The sequence below is a fragment of the Trichosurus vulpecula genome, chromosome 2 (assembly GCF_011100635.1).
Source record: "Trichosurus vulpecula isolate mTriVul1 chromosome 2, mTriVul1.pri, whole genome shotgun sequence".
NCBI classification, from domain to species: domain Eukaryota; kingdom Metazoa; phylum Chordata; class Mammalia; order Diprotodontia; family Phalangeridae; genus Trichosurus; species Trichosurus vulpecula.
The window spans coordinates 288312626-288332937 of record NC_050574.1 but is presented as its reverse complement, the minus strand read 5'-3'; the positions used below and the strand labels follow the sequence as shown (position 1 = coordinate 288332937).

General features: G+C 36.1%; 1 protein-coding gene across 1 annotated transcript in view; it reads left to right on the top strand.

Annotated features, from left to right (window-relative positions):
* Positions 1 to 20312, top strand: part of THSD7B (thrombospondin type 1 domain containing 7B) — a 1008764-nt gene that overhangs the window by 520519 nt on the left and 467933 nt on the right. The window lies entirely within an intron of this gene.

The following is a 20312-nucleotide window of genomic DNA, read 5'->3' as shown; positions in this document are numbered from 1 at the left end:
AGTGGTTAATGTTTTTCATTTACTTCCATACTAACCCCAAGTCATAGTTTGTGGGGGGTTTTAAAGTGATTTTTAAGACAATGTATCACCTTCTCAAACTGTTAGGAGCTAATGGCCAAATAATTTATTTAATTTAGTCACCCAGTGCTTAAAATGATCTTTCTGATTATCTTTCAGGTATGGGTATATTCTAGTGATACCTATTAAAATGGATGAGTAAAATTCATCAGGTATTATAAGGAATAGCTAATAATACTAATAATAATGATCAGGGTGGCTAGGTAGCACAGTGGATAGAGAGCCAGGCTTGCAATCAGAAAGACTAATTTTTGAGACACTCTAGTTGTATGACCCTGGGCAAATCACTTAACCCAATTTGCCTCAGTTTTCTCAACTGTAAAACGAGCTGGAGAAGGAAATGGTAAATCACTCCAGTTTCTTTGCCAAGAAAATGCTAGATGGGATAATGAACAGGCAGACATGACTGAAAAATGACTGAACAACCCTAAAATAATTTCACTTTTTGCGAGATAATTAGTTTATATCAGAAGCAGACTGACATAGTGAATAGAATATTAGATTTGGAGTCAGGAAAAACAAAATTGCAATCCAGCCTCACTCAGACACTTAATATCTATATGACCTTAAGTCACAATTTCTTTGAGTCTCAGTTACTTTGTGAATAAAATGGGGATAATAATAGTACCTGCCTCACAGAGTTGTTGTGAGGATCAAATGATATGAATGAATGAATGAATGAATGAATAAAAATTTTATTGAGTACTTAGTATGAAAAGCATAATGCTGATTGCTGAGGATTCAAATAGAAAAGTGAGACAATTCTTCCTCTCAAGGTGCTCACATTCTATTGGTGAAGTCAACACCTGGTAAGTTTCAGCTCCAAATAAGATGGGAAAGTTTGATGTTCTTTAGGGTACAGTAGCAAATCAGAGGTTAATGCCTTTTCTTTAATACAATTTGTACTGATAAAATGGCATCAGTTTTCTGATGTTGAACCATTTCGTAGGGCCAAGGACTGGTGGCCCTTCCTAGGTCTTCAATAACTGTAGCACCAGTAGGTAGAAATAGTTGCTGGGCTTTGTCTCCACTGAGGCTTGTTTCCCAGGCTTAATGTCTGAGGGCACTGAGCTGGAAACTACTATTTCCAAAGTCTTCAAGTTCAGTGTCCTGAGCTATCTCTGTAAGGGTCTGAGGGGCAATGGTGGTTAAGATGGTGATAGTGTTGCTTTGATAACCCTGACACATGGACATCTTGTCATGTGTCAGGGTGTCTGGCAGCTTCAGCTAGGCTGGCTTGTCTGCCCTTTTGGTGTCAGTAAGTAAAGATGGGTATCTTTCTTCATAGCTGTTGCTTCCCCTGTTGTGACGGCTGGGTAGAAGCATGACTGATGGTCTAGGATCATGAATGTAAAGGATTTTGCAAAATTAATGTTCTATATACATGTGAGCTTCACACTGCTTGCCATATAGTAAATGTATAGTAAATGCTTCTTGATTTATGTATTTTTTTCTTTTTATGTTCAATGGAGTTCAAATAGAAACAGCTCCAGAATAAGTCACTCTTTATTCTTTTATATTTGACTTCAATGGACTAGTGTGCAGGTTGATAAAATGGCTGCTGATTTATTGTCATTAAATAAAAGTATTGGGCTATAATCTCATCTGTAGACACACTGAAAACATCTTTCAGATAATTCCATCAAGAGACAGGATGATGGAGATAATATGTACCTCAACATGTTCCCACATGGTTTGGATTTCTTCTACTAGGTTTCTATATTTGTGAGCTTTTTATTCCATATAGTTTGGAGATTACGTATATTTAGTATAACAATATCTATTTAAAATGTGATTCTTACATTTTGGGATGAATATTATTCCCAGGCAGTTGTGAGTAGGAGATTCTTTGGTAATGATGCTTTAGATCCAGTGCAATTTATTTGGTGACTATTCAAGGGCATTTGGAGAGCAGGGGTTGTTTTTGTGTACAAAGTTTGTCATCAGTTAGTTTATTAAAGACAGCCAGCTTCTGATCATTTGATCATATCTTTCTGAGTAATGCTGAATTTGGTCAACCTGCAGTGATATTTTTCAGTTTCTATCACTCCATGCAAAATCTGTGTCAGATCTGTCTTTCAGAGTTGCTCTTTATTTAGGCGCTGTATGTGGCCTCACATCTACAATGTGCCTCTGTATTGCATGCTAGGTGATTTTTCTTTTGAATTCTTTGTGGACTGTTGTATTCATCATTTGCTGCCATATACAACAGGAAAATGTTGATATGAAAAGGCTGAGTTTTTTGACTTCCTGAAAGCAATAGCAGCCCAGTCTCCTCTTTGTTTTCGACTCTAGGTCATATTCATTGTTCATTTATACTGTCTGTCCCAGATATATGTACCGAAGGACAAATTCTATAGACTGATCATATAGATGTACGCTGTAATCTGAGGAATGGTTTCAGAATATTACTGAGCCTCCTGGAAGACATCTTTAATCACTTAAAGGGTTTGGCCTGATCATTTACAAAAGAAATACCAAGTGGATGAAAAAAAACACACTACTTATCTATATAAAAGATATGATATTATTGTTATGTTCTCATTTTTTTTCAGTAAGCAAAGGTCCTGGGATGAGAAGTGACTATCTTGCTATTTTTATTTTATATTTATTGTTATGAAGACTGTTACAGCAGTGCATAAAACTAATTTCTTTTTCTGATTGAAAAGAACAATTATGAGCTTCAAGTTCCTCATCTGTGAAATGGAGGAAATAACTTCTGAGATACATCTATAAAACAAGATTATAGGAGAAAGTGTTTTGTAAGCTTTTGATGTTTAGCTGTGTCTAACTCTTTGTGGCACCATTTGGGGTTTTCTTGGCAAAGATACTAGAGTTGTTTATCATTTACTTCTCCAGCACATTTTACAGATGAGGAAACTGAGGCAAACAAGGTTAAGTGACTTGCCCAGGGTCACACAACTAGTAAGTATCTGAGGCCAGATTTGAACTTAAGAAGATGGCTCTTAATGACTTTCTACACTTTAAATCACGTACGTGAAAGCTATTATGAAATTTAGCTTATTAAAATTCAAAACATATTTTATGGAATGTGTATTCTGTATTTTGTCACAGTGATTTTTTATTTAGACTCATGTAATACTGTGGTTTTAGTTGTTTTTGTTTTTAATATGATTATTTGGTTGTTTTCCTAATACTAAGTCATCCTTGTCCTCTATATTATATTACAGATTTTATTATAAGGTGAGTGAAAAAGAAGTAACTGATTATAACACTTCATCTATAACTGGGTCCTCAGTCACATTCTTTGAAATGAAGGGTTACATTGAACTTAATTATAAATTACTAAATTGTTTTCTCTTGCCTCCTTTCCATTACTCAAATAAAATATTCATCCTCCCAGGCACACCCTCTTTCAAATTTGGACATTTTCACTAGCTGTTGCCTATGTTTGGAATTCTCCTCATAGAATTCTCATCTCCTCATCTCTCCATCCCCACCTTCATGGCTTCCTTCAAATCACAATGAACATACTGCTTTCTAAAAGAAGCTTTTCCCGATTCCCCTTAAAGTTATAGTCTTCTCTGTCTTGATTATCTCCTTTTTGTCCTATCTCTATCTTGTTTGCACGTATTTGTTTGCATGTTGTCTCCCTGAGTAAACCATGAGCTCCTTTTCCCCCCTCCCTTTTCTTTTATCCCTAGCATTTAACACTGTGCCAGCAACATGGGCAGGCACTTAAACTCTTGTTGACAAACTGACTCTTTTGTAAATTGTAAACCATTAAACACAATGTTAGGTTTTAGATTTTAGAAGATTTTATGACCAACATTTTACTAGTTAGCAAAACTTTTACTACCATGTGTTATTACTCTTTAAAGCCTATAAACAGAGAGAGAGAGAGAGAGAGAGAGAGAGAGAGAGAGAGAGAGAGAGAGAGAGACAGGAGAGAGAGAGGGAGTCAGTCCTGTTTCTGCCTGATTTAAATCCAGTGGCCCAACTTCAATTCTTCTTTAGCTCCAGGTGCCATTAGTCCAAAGAAGATCTCTGAGCTAAATCAGTGGAGAGGTCTTCTAAGGTATAATGTTTTTATACTTTATAGTACCTAGTACAGTTTGAATCAGGCTGAGCTCACTTATTCTGGCAGTCTCTTAGAAACAGGTCTAGAATTCTTGGAGTAATTGGAAGGAAAAGATAAAAGCTACAGAAGGAAAAAAAAAGAATTTAAGCAAGAGTGACCCCATTTGTAGTTTTCTTGGCAAAGATACTAGAATAATATGCTGTTTCCTTCTATAGCTCATTTTACAGATGAGGATCTGAGGCAAACAGGGTTAAGTGACTTGCCCAGAGTTACACAGCTAGTAAAGGTCTGAGGATAGATTTGAACTCAAGATTAGTTTCCCTAACTCCAGACCTAGCACTCCATACACTGTGGAAATTAGCTGCCTATAATGATAACTAAAGTAGCAATAATAACTTGGTATTATTTCTCCATCTTTTTACTTTATTTCACATGCTTGCCAAGGAACACATAGAATGATATTGTCTGTTTTTTCATAATGGAATGAAAATGAGATGATTAATAATATCATTTCACATTTCAGAACATGGCATTTAAATAATAGAGGTGTTCATCACCAGCTTTAGGTATAATTAGGTCATGCTCCCTATGTTGGCAGCCAAAGGCCTTGATCTAAGCAGAAGGTGATGAATAAAACTATTTCAGGGTACTAGGGAAATTGTCCCCCTGGAAGACTCTGCAGGGAAATTACAGCAGCATGTTGTCATAATATTCTGTAAAAGAGATATTTTAATTGGAGTGGAATGCTAAACTCAGACATTGGAAATGGAACAGCTCATTTGATTATCACAAGATTAGGATTTTAAAATCTCAAATTCTTAGGCTGTTAAAAAGTTGAGGGGCTGCATTCCAGATCTTCAATATGTTTATGGTCTATTTTTGTCTAGTTTTTATCTTTTAAGAAATCAATATAGTATAGAAAGTATACTTCTACTAATTTATTTTCTTGGATACAAAAATATAAATGCTATTAAAACCACAACAAAAATATTTAACTATGCCCATGATATGACCTGATAGTATCCCTTTAATAGGAGTGTGTGTGTTATGTGTGTGTGTGTGTGTGTATGTGTGTGTGTGGTTTTAACTCTTGATATGGTCAGATTTTAATATCGTTACAACTATGTAAAAGTTTTTTTTAGTCCTTGCAGCTGTTATGGTCTTTTGGAATGAAGTTTATGTTACCATAATGTTCAATGTGCCATCATAGTTTCCAAAAAGAAAAAACAGTAGAGATTTCTGTAGTAGGGTTATAGACCAGGGTATTAGAACTGCCTCACAGTGGAGTGGCTATTTCAGGACTCAGACCTGGTGGCCTGAAAGAGCAAAAGGTAAGCACCTGTCTCTCTCTTCACCTGGCAAAAGAGCCTACATGTCTAATTAACAGTGAAAATTGAAATATGAAATAAAAATACCAAATAGGGGAAACTTCGGTTAAAATAACAAATATTTACAATTTTATAATTCCCACCACCAAAAAAAAATGGACAGCACTCATTACGTATCAAAGACAGCTAGATGGCATAGACTTCTGGATGTAGCATCAGTAAAACTTGAGTTCAAATTCCTGGTCAGATACCTACTATGTACATGGTTGTTTGCATACTGTCTTCTCCATCAGACTGGGAACTCCTTGAGTGCAGGGACTATTTTTGGCTTTTTTTTTAAAACTTTTCTTTCCCTGTTGCTTAGCACTATTTCTAACACATAGTAGATGCTTGATAACTATTTACTGACTGGTTTACTGACCAGCTGTGTGACCCTGGACAAATCAATTAACCTCTGTGTGACTCAGTTTCTTCATCTGTAAAATAGATATTATAATAATGGCACCTAAAGTCCCAGGGTCGTTGTGAAGATCAAAGTTTTTTTTTTTTCATTCATTTGGTATTTCTTTTGTATATGATCAGGCCAAACCCTTTAAGTGATTAAAGATGTCTTCCAGGAGGCTCTGTAATATTCTGAAACAATTCCTCAGATTACAGCATACGTCTATATGGTCAGTCTATAGAATCTGTCCTTGGGTACATATATCTGGGACAGACAGTATAAATGAACAATGCATATGACCTAGAGTCGAAAACAAAGAGGAGACTGGGCTGCCATTGCTTTCAGGAAGTCAAATTTATGTAAATTATTTTGTAATACCTTAAAGTGCTATATAAAGTGGTGGCACTTGTGGTAGTAGTAGTTGTAGTAGTTTTGCTGCTAGTACTACTGATAATAAAGAAAAATTTTTTATGAGTGATATTTTTAGTCTGGGAAAAATACCCTTCAATACTCTTCATCAACACTTTTATAGATTAATTATCTGGGCACCTCAAAAACTGTAGCAGTGAGAATCAACAGTGTTTGAGATGGACTTATTTACATAGTTACAAGAAGCTGTAGCATACAGAGCAGACACACTCCAGTAGACCATCTAGGCAGATGTGCTAAACCAGGTTGAGGTGGACTTTAAACCTATTGCTGAGTTAGGGAAATGTCTTCTTCAAGTGGAATGGGTGGATGAGAACAATTTGTTCTAATGATTATGAAGGCAGCTGAAGCAGGCATTGTGGAGAGTGTAGAGTTTGGTCAAACATCAAAGCTACAAAGATCATCCACTAGGGGCAGAGCCAAGATGGCAGCTGGAAAGCAGGGACTTGCATGAGCTCCCCACCTGGTCCCTCCAAAAACCTATAAAAATGGCTCTGAACAAATTCTAGAACTGCAGAACCCACAAAATAGCAGAGGGAAGCAGGGATCCAGCCCAGGACAACCCAGATGGTCACTGGATGAGGTCTATTGCACACAGAGCGGAGGGGGGCAGAGCTCAGCATGGGTGGTGGCAGGACCAACCAGACCAGGAGCTGGGCTAAACAGACCCTAGTGCCCTGAACCCGTGAGCTGTGGCAGTTACCAGACTTCTCAACCCACAAACACCAAAGACAACGGAGAAAGTTAGTGGGAAAAGCTGCGGGGGGGACAGAGTTCGAGGTTTGGCCACTGCCCCAGGGGCAGTGGGGGTGGTGCAGCTACAGAACTACAGCTGCAGTTACTTCCCGCCTCAGGCCCACCTGGTGGGAGGAATTAAGTGGCGGATCAGAGCAGGAGTGCAGAGCCTGCTTAAGATTTGTGTCAGGTCACAACCACAGATATATTGATTCCATGAGGACCAACCCTGACTTACTTCGCTCTTCTCAGCAACAAAAGGTGCAAGGACAACTCCAGGGGACTCACGATGGAGAATGCTATCTTCATCCAGAGATAGAATTCTGAAGTTTGAGTACAGATTGAGGCGCACTTTTTTCTTCTCTTTTGTTTTTGTTTTTGGGTTTTTATTTTTTTGGTTCTGTCTCTTCTTTCTAATGATTCATTCCATTGGTCATAATCCTTCTCCACAACTTGACTAGTGTATAAATTAATTCAATGTGAAGTTATACATGGTAGTTATATGAGATTCCATGCCGTCTTGGGGATGGATTGAGGAGGGAGGGGAGAAAATCTGGAACTCAAAATTGTGTAGAACCGTGTGTGGTAAACTAAAAATAAATTTAATTAAAAAAATAAAAATATAAACTGCAAAAAAAAAAAGATTTGTGTCAGGTCCAGGTTGGTGGTTCTTGGGGAAGGAGGAGTGCTGGTGTGGCAGAGATGGCTGTATAGAAATAGCTCTGAAAACAACAGCACATCCCCTCAATCTTGGAACAAAGTACTCTTTGCTCTGCAAGCAGTCATACCTCGATAAAAAACTCAAGGGTCAAGTAAGTTGGCTGGGAACATGGCCAGGCAGGGAAAACACACTCAGATTCAGTCTCAGACTTTGGAATCTTTCTTTGGTGAAAAAGAAGACCAAAACATACAGCCAGAAGAAGTCAACAAAGTCAAAGAGCCTACCTCAAAAGCCTGCAAGAAAAACAGGAACTGGTCTCAGGCCATGGAAGAGCTCGAAAAGGATTTGGAAAAGCAAGTTAGAGAAGTAGAAGAAAAATTGGGACAAGAAATGAGAATGATGCAAGAAAACCATGAAAAACAAGTCAATAACTTTCTAAAGGAGACCCAAAAAATACTGAAAAAAATATTTGAGAAAACAACACTTTAAAAAATAGACTAACTCAAACGGCAAAAGACCTCCAAAAAGTCAAGGAGGAGAAGAATGTCTTGAAAGGCAGAACTACCAAAATGGAAAAGGAGGTCCAAAAGACCACTGAAGAAAATACTACCTTAAAAATTAGATTGGAGCAAGTGGAAGCTAGTGACTTTATGAGAAATCAAGATATTATACAACAGAACCAAAGGAATGAAAAAGTGGAAGACAATGTGAAATATCTCATTGGAAAAACCACTGACCTGGAAAATAGATCCAGGAAAGATCATTTAAAAATTATTGGACTACCTGAAAGCCATGATCAAAAAAGAGCCTAGATATCTTCTTTCAAGAAATAATCAAGGAGAACTGCCCTGATATTCTAGAGCCAGAGGGTAAAATAGAAATTGAAAGAATCCACCGATTGCCTCCTCAAATAGATCCCAAAAAGAAAACTCCTAGGAACATAGTCACCAAATTCCAGAGCTCCCAGGTCAAGGAGAAAATACTGCAAGCAGCCAGAAAGAAACAATTTGGGTATTGTGGAAAAACAGCCAGGATCTAGCAGCTTCCACATTAAGGGACCAAAGGGCTTGGAATATGATATTCCAGAGGTCAATGGAGCTAAGATTAAAACCAAGAATCACCTACCCAGCAAAACTGAGTATCTTGCTCCAAGGCAAAATATGGATTTTCAATAACATGGAGGACTTTCATGCTTTCTCAGTGAAAAGACCAGAGCTGAATAAACACAAGAATCAAGAGAAGCATGAAAAGATATTCAACAACCAGTCCTTTAACAATATGTTCTAAAACAAAAGGCACACATGTATTGGAAAATGGTTGGTCTATAGTATATTAACATAATGGAATATTATCATGTTATTATAAACATCCACAAAGAGAATTGTGGAGAACTGATTTAGAATGAAATAAGGAGAATCAGAAGAACAAGATGCATGTCTACCATGATGTAAATGAAAGCAACACTCAAGGATTCTACAGAAAAGACGATGAAACATACTTTCCTCCTCTCAGGAGATGGTGTTGGAGGGGGGGGGGGGAAATAACAGGAATAGAATGCTGCATCTCCTGTCAGAGTAGTTCCTTTAGCCAGTTTTGTTTCATATTTTTCTTTGTTACTAGGATGTTTATTGGGAAATTACTGTGATAGCCAAAATGAAAGGAATTAAATTTTTTTCTAAATGTCTTGCCAGCAAAAAAACAAAACAAAACAAAAAACAAACAAACAAACAAAAAACTTCTTCCTCATTTGGAATTAAAGGACTTTTCAGTCACATATGAATGAAAACTTAGGCAGGTTTATGTTGAAAAATTATGTATTTGCAATAAAAGCCTAGAAACTTCTAAAAGTAAAATCAACCAAATGGAAAAGGAGATAGAGAAGACAAAGGAAGAAAACGAAACATTAAAAATTAGAATTGGGCAAGTAGAAGCTAATGACTCTATGAGGCATCAAGAATCGGTCAAACAAAATCTAAAAACTGAAAAAATAGAAGAAAAAGTGAAATATCTGATTGGAAAGATAACCAACCAGGAAAATAGGTCCAGGAGAGACAATCTAAGAATTATTGGCCTACCTGAAAGCTATGATGAAAAAAAGAGCCTGGACAGTATCTTCCATGAAATCCTTAAAGAAAATTGCCCAGAGATCCTAGAACCAGAGGGTAAAACTGTCATCAAAAGAATCCATCTATCACTCCCAGAAAAAGATCCCAAATTGAAAATTCCAAGAAATATTATAGCCAAATTCCAGAACTACCAGGTCAAGGAGAAAATATTGCAAGCAGCTAGAATGAAACAATTCAAATATCATGGAAATACAGTCAGGATCATGCAGGATCTTTCAGCTTCTACATTAAATGACAGGAGAAATTGGAACATGATATTCTGAAAGGCAAAGGAGCCTGGACTACAACCAAGGATCAACTACCCAGCAAAAATGAGCATAATTTTCCAGGCAAGGAGATGGACATTCAGTGAAATAAGGAAATTCCAGACCTTCCTGATGAAAAGGTCAGAGTTCAATGGAAAATTTGATCTCCAAATACAAAACTCAAGAGAGACATAAAAAGGTAAATGGAGGGAAAAGCCCTAGTTAATCAATAAAGCTAATTACATCCTTATATAGGATTATTTTGTTTTATATATGTTTGATATCTATGTCAATCTTGAGAATAGTATACTTATTATGACAATTGAAAGAGATTTTCATAGACTGTGGATGCCAGTATAAAATAACTGATATAATGAAAAAAAATAATTATAGAGATATAAAGGGATGGTTCTGGGAGAAGAGGTAAGGAGGTAGTAGAAAAGGGTAAATTACATCACATGAAGAGGCACAAAATCATATTCCAGTAGAGGGAAAGAAGGGAGGGAGAAGAGCAGTATCTGAGTTTTACTCTCATTGGATTTGGCTCAAGAAGGGAATAAGATAGCCTGATAAGTATAGAACTCTAACTTGTCCTACAGGCAGTACTAATAATCAAAGAATGTAAATAAAAATCACTCTGAAGTACCAGTTCAAAAAGTAAAATAAAATTAAAAAAATTAAAAAAAATATATTTATAGCGGTTCTTTTTGTAGTAGCAAAGAATTGGAAATCAAGGGGATGATCATCAATTGGGGAATGGCTGAACAAGTTGTGGTATATGAAGGTAATGGAATACTATTGTGTGATAAGAAATGGGGATGATACCTACTTCAAAATAATATGGAAAAACCTACACAATATAATACTGAGTGAGTGGAGCAGAACCAGGAAAACATTATACACAACCACAGATATGTAGATTCTGTGATAACTAACCCTGATAGATTTCACTCTTCTCAGCAATACAAGGTGCAAAGACAACTCCAAAGGACTCATGATGGAGAGAACTATCTACATCCAGAGAAAGAACTATGAAGTATGAATGCAGATTGAGGCACACTGTTTGCTCTCCATTTTTTCCCTTCGTTTTTGTCTCTTTTTTTGTTTTCAGTTCTTTTGGTTTTGTTTCTTCTTTCTCCTGATTCATTCCATTGGTCATAATTCTTCTTTGACTATTGTGTAAATAAGTTCAAGTGAAGTTATATGTAGAAGAAATATCGGATTCCATGCCATCCTGGGGAGGGAGGAAAGAGGGGAGGGAAGAAAATCTGGAATTCAAAATTATGTGGAACTGAGTGTTGTAAACTAAAAATAAAAAATCTTAATTATAAAAAAAGAATATTATGGGCCCTAGGCATTCAAATGTCACTGTCATAGGCATTCAAAGAAAGGTTGATTTTGGTACCTTCTCAAAATATGTGCCCCTGAAATAGATCTTTTTTTTGTTAAAGAATGTGAAAGGAATGTATTTCTTTATTGAAGTTTTGCTGTCCTACCCCTTCACCTCTGCAGACTCCACTACTAATTCAAAGCTCTCTTACTCCACCATCCCATATCTCTTATTGTCAATTTTCCCAGTTTTGCCTAGTCATGGGCAGAGTCAATGGCAGAAAAATGAGGATGGACAGGGTGGGAAAAAGGGAAAATTCAGATCTGCTGCTTAATGTTTATTTTTTTTAAATTAAAATGTTTTATTTTTCTCCAGTTACAGTATACATTTTTTAAAGTTTTAAGTTTCAAATTCTATCCCTCCTTTTGCCCCACCCATCCTCAAAAAGGTAAGCAAGCTGATATAGGCTACATGTGCACAATCATGTAAAAATTCCCTTATTCGTTATTTTGTGCAAGTAAATGTGAACCAAAAAAGAAGTGAAAAATAATATGCTTTCCTCTGTGTTCAGATGACATCATTTCTTTCTCTAGAGGCAGATAGCATTTTTCATCATGAGCCTTTGAAATGTCTTGGGTCATTGTATTGCTAAGAATAGCTAAATCATTCACAGTTGTTCATCATATAATATTCCTATTTCTATACACAATGGTCTTCTCTTTTGCTCACTTCACTTTGTATCAGTTCATGTAAGTCTTTCAAGGTTTTTCTGAAATATTCCATTATAATCATATATTACAATTTGTTGAGTCATTCCCCATTTGCTGGGCATTCCTTTGATCTCCAATTCTTAGTGACCACAAAAAGAGCAGCTATAAATATTGTACAAATAGGTTTCTTTCCTTTTTTATAGACAATTTCTCAGATAAAGGTCTCATATCACAAATATACACACATATGTATATTACATATGTATATGTATATATGTATATATGTATGTATATATATATATATACATGAGACCTTTGTAAAATATATGACTAAGAGTCATTCCCTGATTTTTTAATATTATATTTTATTATGCTTTTTCTCTTGAACACTGGCTGACTCCTGAAATCTATTCCCTGTTAATCACTTGGCTTAAATAAAACAAAACAAAACAAAACAAAAAACCTGAATCATGGAATGATTGGCATTCCTAAAATAAGAAGCCAAATGAGAAGAAGGGAATACAACCTCCTCCCAAAAAAGATTTTATTTGCCATTCCACAATTTTTAAATAGTCAAAGGATATGAACAATGAAGAAATCAAAGCAATTTATATTCAAATGAAAAAGGATGCTCTAAGTCATTCTCAATTAGAGGAATGCAAATTAACACAACCTTGAGATACCGTTTTGCACCTATCAGATTGGCTAAAATGATTGAAGGGAAAAGCAACAAATGTCAGAGGAGACATGGAAAAATTGGGACACAGTCATTGTCGGTGGAACTGTGAACTGATTCAACTGTTTTGGAGAGCAATCTGGAAATATGCCCAAAGATTTATTAAACTGCCTACACCCTTTGACCCAGCAATAGCACTACTAGTTCTATTTCCAAAGATGATTATAGAAAAAGGAAAAGAACCTAGAGGCTATATATAGTGTATATAGCTGAATACACACATATACATATATTCACATATATGTATGTACATGTGTGTATTTAGCTGTCTTTGTGGTGGCTAAGAATTAGAAATTACAGCAATGCCCATCAATTGGGAAATGGCTGAACAAGTTGTGGTTCAATGTTGTGATAGAATACTACTGTGCTATAAGAAAGGATCAGTTTGTTGATTTTATAAAAACATGGATAGACTTGCATGAATATTGAAGAGTGAAGAATGAATGAAGGATGAAATGAGCAGAACCAAGAGATCATTGTGTACATTGACAGCAGTAATTTTTAAGAACAACTTAGAGTGACAAAGTCAATTTGACTATTATAAATAACCAAATTAATGACAAAGGGCTTATGAAGGAAGACATTATCTGCATCTGGAGAAAGAACTGATAAATAGAAGTATATATAGAATGATTATATAATAAATACGTATATACACACACATACATATATGTATATATATACACACATACACACATATTTGTGTCTAATAGTAGCCATCTTTATAGCAGGGGGAGAGAAGGGAAAAAAGAAATTTACATGATAATTTTATTATATGTATGAAAGGAAGAGCAAGTTATACATAATAGATTTGCAGTTTCATGTGCAATCATCTTTTTAAAATTCTACTAAGTTATGGAAATGCTGAATGTTTATTGCACTGCCAACAGCAATCCCATCTGGAGGGAGGCAAAAGTTTAAGCCTTTTCTTGTGCCATCCCCTGCTGTTCTGCAACTTCTGAACATCCCTTCTCCCTATATCAACCTAACTTTGAAAAGCTTTTGATTTTCCTTTAATTTTTTTATTAATAAGCATTTATTTTCTCTCTCTCCAAATTGCCTCCCTTGTGGGAAAAAAATAAAACAACAACAAAACAAAAGAAAAAACCCTTATAACAAATATTTGTAGTCAAGCAACCAAATTTCCACATTGGCCATAACCTCTCTCTCTCTCTCTCTCTCTCTCTCTCTCTCTCTCTCTTCTCTCTCCCTCCATTTCTCTCTATCTCTCTATGTCTCCTCTCTCTGTCTCTGTCTCTTTCTGTCTCTCTGTCTCTGCATCTGTCCTTCTGTCTCTCTCTGAATATCTATAGCCATATACGTATTTATGTGTGTATAGATATAGATATAAACACATATACATATGTCTATATATGTGTCCTACATATTGTCTATGCATGAGTTTTACATATTGTATCCATAACTTCTGTTAGCTCCTTATCTCCTAATTTCTACCTCATCAGTCACCACTCCAAACCCATCATCCAGAGTCCCTTTCTCCTTCTAACATCTACTGACCATTCTGACATTTGCATCTGCTCTGTTGGGACCTACCTAAGAATATAGAATTCATCACCACAGTCTCAAAAATAGGGAGACTTTTTCTTTCAGTTAAATTAGAATTTGGAGTAGAGAGGGAAAAAGGGGAGGAATATTGGAATTTTCAATTTCAAATGTTATATCTACTGAAATTGTGGGCAATACTTTGTAAACCTCAAATAACTATATAAATGTATATCACCATCATTGTTTTATACAAACTTTTTTGGTATGACCCAGAAATGAAGCTCTTGTTTTTGTGGGGGAAATGTGATTTAAGGATGAAATAAAGAATTTATACATAAACTTTCGTAGCGTATGTTGTTCAAAAACTCAGGTAGGCTCATATATTCCATTTATTTGAAATGACATATTTTGCAACCATTCCTACATAGAAATAGGAAATCAAGTGTTAATTGTATGAGATAAAAAAGTATGATTGAAATGGAACCAACTGTAATTATGATGTGGAGGGAGATTATTTCTATTATTTACATAGGACTATATTAAATAGTGCTCCAGGAGGAAGGCTTTATACAAGACTAAATGTTAGATTCTTTCCACAGTCCTTTGATGTTAAGCAGAATTGCCAACGCAGTAATCTATTGCTGTTTCCTCTCACACCAAAAATTCAGAAATTTTAGGTTACCTATAGGTCACTGGGCAAATTTCCTATTGTCCCCAGGCAGTCTGAAGATAGACAGTTTAAAAAAAAAGGAAGACAGAAACATTCAGGTCTCTAGAAATTATGTTTTACATTAATCGAATAGTTGCAACTCACATTTTCTCATCACTCCTGCCTTCTCTTTCCTTTCTCTCTCCAGGTTACCTCCCTTTCTATTGATCCCTACAAGAGAGATTAAGAGAACACACACACACACACACACACACACACACACACACACACACACGCCTTCCTACACGGAAAAAGAAGGCCATGTAGATTCCATGTAATGAACATGTTTAACCTAGTATGGAATTTACCTTAAGGAGCCATTGGCCAAAATTTTAAGCCCTCTTTTAAAGCCTTGCTTAAGCAATACTCAAATTATTGTTAAAAAGTTCAGTGTTGAACTTTCAATTATACTTTCCCACTTCTGTGTTTTATTTTCTGGTAGCATTATTCATTTTGATTGGAATTCCCTTTTCTTCCCCCTTAACCTTGTCCCAGTCAGCTGTATCTCCATCCTTTCTCCCCAGCTCAAAGGTCACCTCCTCCATGAAGTCTAGCTAGGACTGATCTCCTCCATTGAAATAACATCTCTGTACTATTCATTGAATTATGCTGCAGTTTCTATTGCAGTTATTTATGTATATTCCCACTTTGCTCCTATCAGACTAAAATGTCCAGGAGGGAAGCAACCATGTCTTGTCCTTTATTCTTATCTTCCACATCATGTAGTACTCAATTAAATACTTATTGAACTTAATTAGAGGTAGGTAGCACAGTGGGTAGAATTTTGGCCTGGAAACAAGAAGAACTGAGTTCAAATCTGGCCTCAGACACTTACTATGTGACTTGGAGTAAGTGACTTAATCTCTGTGTGCCTCAGTTTCCTCAACTGAAAAATGGAGATCCTAATAGCACATACCTTTCATGGTCATTGTGAGCATCGATGAGATAATATTTGTAAAATGCTTAGCACACTGCCTCGCACATAATAGATGCTCAGTAAATACTTGTTCCCTCTTTACTGTGACCTTTGGATTTTTACACAATTAAACATAAATTGCTTCATTTATCTGAAATTTGAATAGCACAATTTTCTGTAATTCTTTGTTTTATTCCATTAGTCATCAAATACTGAATATTTCATTCCAATTCTGTGCTACACACTGTGGTTCGGATAAAGAAATAGAAGAGTTCTCTTCCCTTAAGGAAGTTACAGTCTAGCTAGAATCATAGAAAGATCCACATGGAAAGGTAAATAGCAATATGGAACTTGAACAGTACAACAGAGCAGTGTATGGTGCCTCAGATGATAATTTGATAAGTACAAGAAGAAAAATACAAATTATCAAATACTCTAGGAATTTTGAGATTCCTGTTCACTGGTTAGAATGATAAAGGGAATATTCATGATGGGAATATGACTTGAGATGGGCTTTGAAGGATGGATACAAATGCACAGACAAAGAAGAATGAGGGAGACAGGTAGGGGTAAGAGTGTGAAGAGAGGCATACAGATGGGAATTTTCATGGTTTTGCGATCTGGTTGGCTTAGTGGACTCATGTAGATAAAGAATAGTTAGTGTGAAGGTGGGGTTTCAGATCTATAAAGAACTTAAAACATCAGGCAGGATACTTTGGAATTTTTTTAATGGTAGTGGAGAACATTAAAGTTCTTTTTCATTCATTTTTGTTGTTGATGTTTTATTTTAGCACAGGAATGACATGGTGAAATTAATCTTTGATGGAGGTCAGTCTAAGGTATTTTTTTTCTTTATAAGATGCTACTACGTTTACCTATCTATTCATACCTGTCATTACTCCAGACAACAGCAGAAATTCACCAAACACTAGAATCACTGAGCTTATTGTTTCTAACTGTCCAACAATTAGACCATTGACTTATCCTGCCAAATTCTGAACTTCCTAGTTGACTATTGTCTTGGGGATCATCTGAAGTGTCAATACCTCCCAGGGACAATAAGCCTCAGAGTCTATTTTAATTTAATAGAAGGAAAAAACTCTGACCTTTGATCATTATATGGAAAGAGTCTATAAGAGAACAGTGAGAAAATTACTTACAGCTTCATAAATTCTAGCGGTTGGTTATTTAACCTTTTTTCCCCTAAGGAAGGAGTTTTGTCCATATCCAATATTAAATTGCCCTGCCAAAGTTAATAGCCCATGCTTACCACCACTAGATAAATCAGGAACAGTTGGTGATAATATTGGTTTTCTGAGAAAAATAATGTTTGGCATGCATTACATTAGTTAGACAGTTTGGAATCAGATTAAGGACAGAAGGGTAGTAAGGTGATTTTGAGTTGTGGTTATTGCCCTACAGTGTAGTTTGAGAAAATAGATCAAATGTTGTTTTTGGAGATAAGAGGAGGCTAGGAAAGGCCAGAATATTGATCACAAGTGATTTGACATATATAGAGAATGGTGATTAGGATCACAATGATGGCAAGCTTATGAAGAAAGTTTCTAGAAATGTCACTGAAGATTACCTTGCTGTCATTGTGGAGAACTTTTAATTTCTTCCCCTTAACCCCAAACTGGATGCTAGACTAACATTTTTGGGGGGAGTGGAGGGTGGGGGAAAAGGGAAACATAGTATTAATAGATGCTGAATTTATTATAGTTTAAGAACATAAGGGGCGGCAGGGTGAGTGCATGCATGCCTATCTTTGAGAAAGCATGGTACACTGGAAAAGTATTGGTTTTGTAATTAGAGTATCTGGGTACAAATTTCACCTCTGACCCCTGTTATTTATGTGAATTTGGACAATTCACTTAACCTCTATGGCCTCAGTTTCCTCATATGTAAAATGAGGTGATTAAACTAGAGGTACCCTGGGACCTCTTTTAGTACCAAATAGACGATGAAGAGAGGCAGAAGGCCACTGTGGACAAAGCAATTGACCTAGAGTCAGGAAGACCTGAGTTAAAATCCTGATTCTTAGAAGGCATTACAAAGTCACTTAGTCTTTCTGAGGCTTGAGCAACTCTCTTAAGATTTATCTACTAATTTTAGAAGTTAATGAAGGAAATTCCCAAACCTGATGAAATCAGGGATCCTTGGTCTTTAACAAATTGGTATTACATGTTTCAAAGATGAGGACAGTTTGTTGGAGGGGGCACATTTCCGAATCAAAGGAATAAGTAGCTTTAGAATTAGGACTGTGTTTTCTTTATTTTCATGTATCCCTCAAGGTCATACACAAAACAGAAAGCCTAAGTCTTTACCGACAATTGTTTTACATTTCGAAGTGAGTCCTTTCATTGTAAAGGTGGTAAAAATGAAATCATATTGTTTTAATAAGAAATCTTGTTTTGTTCAGTAACTGTTGGCTTATAATGGCCCAGCTGTGACAAAAAAGACTGAGGAAAGAGATCACGGGTCAAAGATTCCTTATCTGTTTAGTAGACTGAGGCATTGCTCAAAAAGAAAAGTAAAAGGGAACCTCCCTCAAAGGTTAATATCCTCAACCTATCTTCTTCTCTTACCAGGATGATGGTCCCTAGTGGAGATTGGTACTAAGTGAAAAAAAAAGATTTATAATCAAAGGACCTAAGTTCAAATCTCCCCTCATACTTCCTACTGATGTAACCATGCACAAGTCACTTAACTTCAACTCCTCAGTTTTCCCATCTGTAAAATGAGAGGGGTGGACTGAATGACCGCTAAGATGTGTTCCAGCTCTAAATCTATGCTTCTGTGAGTATCTACCATGCCTCAGAGGAGTGGGAAAAATAAAGTTGGCTATATTTTTTTGAGTGGACCTGTGATTTCATGTAAAATTCTTGAGAAGCAACTTTGCTTATCCATGTACAATGGCACATACTCCTCAATTTATAATGTTTTGCTCAAGGTAGAACAATCTTTGTATCATAAACCCGGGTCAGGGAGTGTCAGGCCTGGATTCAGTAAGACTCATCTTCCTGAGTTCAAATATGGCCTCAGACACTTACTAGCTGTGTGACCCTGGTCAAGTCACTTAAACCTGTTTGCCTTAGTTCCTCATCTGTAACATGAGCTGGAGAAGGAAACGGCAAACCACTCCAGTAGGTTTGCCAAGAAAACCCAAAATGGGGTCATGAAGAGTTGGACATGACTGAAACAACTGAACAACAGCAAAAGCAATACAGAATGTAAGTTATTCGACCAAAACAAAATTGTTGTTTCGAACTCTACTCTGCCCTTTTCCTTCTATATACTGGAGCTATATTCTCAGAACACCTATAAATTCTTCTTCATCCTCTTCTTTATGAAGAACAATTCGTTCAAATTCTAAATGAGGTGTCAGAATTCAGAATGTTTAAAATAAAATCAATAGTTGAGAAATCTTTCCATGACACCACTTTTTACTGCCTTTCACCACTCCTGTATCTTTCATTAGTACTCCTGGTGAACTGCAATGAAAGCAGTGCTCCTATATACACGAGAGACTCTGTGGTATAGTAGAAGTTTGGAAAACCTGAGTTAAAATTATGCCCGTGAGGCCATTTTCTAAGACTATAAGTGTTAGAAAGTGCTTGGGTCTACATTGGTTAAGTTTGTCACCAGTGAAAGAAAAAAACCTTTACTAATCTAAAACTATCTCATCTCTGTGTGTGTTGGGATTGGGGAAGGGAAATGGCAGTAAAATCATCTTCAGTGACTTTTGCTTTGGCATTTGGGTTTTGAATTTAGACCATTGAGCTCAAAGCCCACATCCTTGTCATTGATGTTACAGTTTATTTATATTATAAGTGTGAAGCCAGGTGAATTGCTGTCTGTCAACAGCATTCAGAAGTTGTCAGACAGCTGACAAAGACTTTAACTTCAAGAAACTTATAGTCTCTTATTTAGTGTCATAGAAAAGCATCTATATAAACTTCTCCAACTAACCTTTAACAAGTTCAACAGACTTTTTAAAAGAAGCAAAGATGAATTTTTTCCTACCAAAAAAAATTCCTTTCATATAAAATTAGAGATTTAAGTACAGATACTTTTCCCCTAATAATTGTGATATTGAAGATGCTATTGTGACCCCTTTACATAAATAAAACCATGAAACTAAATATTCTTTTTAGCTTGAGAGTATCTAGAGGAAACAAATGTCATTTGTGCAAGTTTATTTGTGAAGGATTCAAAAATAGCTATGGCTGAGGATGTGACAGAAAACCTCATGCTTCACTGAATAATGAGAAAGGGTAGAATGGGAAAATCTGGAGAAAAAAATCAGTCAAGTCATA